General features: G+C 43.3%; 1 protein-coding gene across 1 annotated transcript in view; it reads right to left on the bottom strand.

Moving 5' to 3' along the window:
* enc3 (ectodermal-neural cortex 3) overlaps nucleotides 1–1,567 on the bottom strand; it is a 13,534-nt gene that overhangs the window by 7,792 nt on the left and 4,175 nt on the right. The window lies entirely within an intron of this gene.

The raw sequence follows: 1,567 nt of genomic DNA, 5'->3' as shown, positions 1-1,567 counted from the left end.
ATTTTTTTCTTTTTGAACTCAACATTACACAGACAAACTTTTATTCTGATGTCAGTACAAAAATARACAAATAAAAACACCACCAGGTATGTTTTAAGCCTGATGGAGTTGTTAACTCCTGTCTGGACTTTAAATCTTTACCCATTTAGAAATACTTTTCCATCAACAGTGGGCTCTGGCTTGGCTCCTTGGGTCTGCGGTTAGTCACATCTGGTGGGAAYGAGCAGGACAACAACAAACTGCAGTAGGCGGTGAGGAAAAGAGGCGAGCGTGACTGGCGTCCCCACACGGGCCCGGACCACGAGGCAACATCAACAAATCATTACTAATGGGAAAGCAGGCCACGCCCCTTCATTCCTCCCAAATTAGAGCAAGGCTGGCTGCCTCTTTAAAGACGGGGCGATGCCAGCAATGTGACTGTCTGACTGTGTGTGTGAGTGTGTGTGTGTGAAGTGGAGTGAGTGGAAAACAAGTGGTTTTTACAACTGCAAAAAAACCTACAATACTACCAGTGAATACTTGAACAGCTGACTGGTGGTTTTGAGATGCAACAAACCCAAAAGGGAATGAGGCGCACGCACACACACACACGCATGCACACACACACTCCTGCTTGGTTTTCTCTCTAACCCCAGCTGAAAGTTGACGGCCTTCTGAGTGATGTATTTTTAGGCAGGCGTTAGTCTCTGCAGAATATAGTTTTGCTTCTGCTGGCAATGCTCAGCCTCTGCTTTATCTCCTCTTTGTCCTCAATGTGTTTATCTTTGTATTCTAACAGGAACTTTGGATCAGCTGGCGCAAACCTCGAGTTCTGGTAAATTTTAAAAATTTTTTTTTGTAAATTAGAGCAATCGTTTTGTCAATGCACCGTGACTGCCTCAAAAGGAACAAGACGAGCAGGGTCAGGGCAGAAGCGTGACTCGACAAGATGGAAACTAAAGCCTTTTTTTTCCCCAGTCTTTGCTGTAATTAAACAGAGACAGCCATCAGTGGGCTGGTGGCGACTGTTAAGTGTGAGATTTCATAAAGATGTGTCGCCTTGATCTTTTCATAGTCAGCCTGGCTGTCTCCATCCTGGAACACATCCCTTGACTGCCATGAATACAGCAACTCAAACCAGCAGTCCCATAAAGCTAAGCCCCCAGCTTCATCATCTCCAGCTGTTTACTGTAGACATAAGCCCTCTGCTTCGCTTTTTCTCAAACTCCTTCGTGGCAAAATAAATATATTATTAATAATAATGATAATATGCCATGTTCTTCCAATAAATGTTGACTCAACATTGACCACACCAAAAAACCTTAGCTGTTTATTCTTAAATACCCATAATTCAAAACTTGTTCTGCCAGCATGGGGACATATAAAAACATATTAGTGATTCAAAACATCAGCTGCTCCATCTCTCATTGMAAATACACAAAACACCTTGGGGAAAACCTCTTATCTAACAAGAAACTGAGACAACTGCCACCTGACTTCCCTTCAGGCAGATTAAGTCGAGAAATTCTTGAGTTGGTATGATACGTTTGGTGGGGAGTGTGTGTGTGTGTGTGTGTGTGTGTGTGTG

This window comes from Austrofundulus limnaeus, unplaced genomic scaffold (genome assembly GCF_001266775.1).
Source record: "Austrofundulus limnaeus strain Quisiro unplaced genomic scaffold, Austrofundulus_limnaeus-1.0 Scaffold8, whole genome shotgun sequence".
Taxonomy (NCBI): Eukaryota; Metazoa; Chordata; class Actinopteri; order Cyprinodontiformes; family Rivulidae; genus Austrofundulus; species Austrofundulus limnaeus.
The sequence above is the reverse complement of the archived record's forward strand: the minus strand, read 5'-3'. Positions and strand labels throughout refer to the sequence as shown.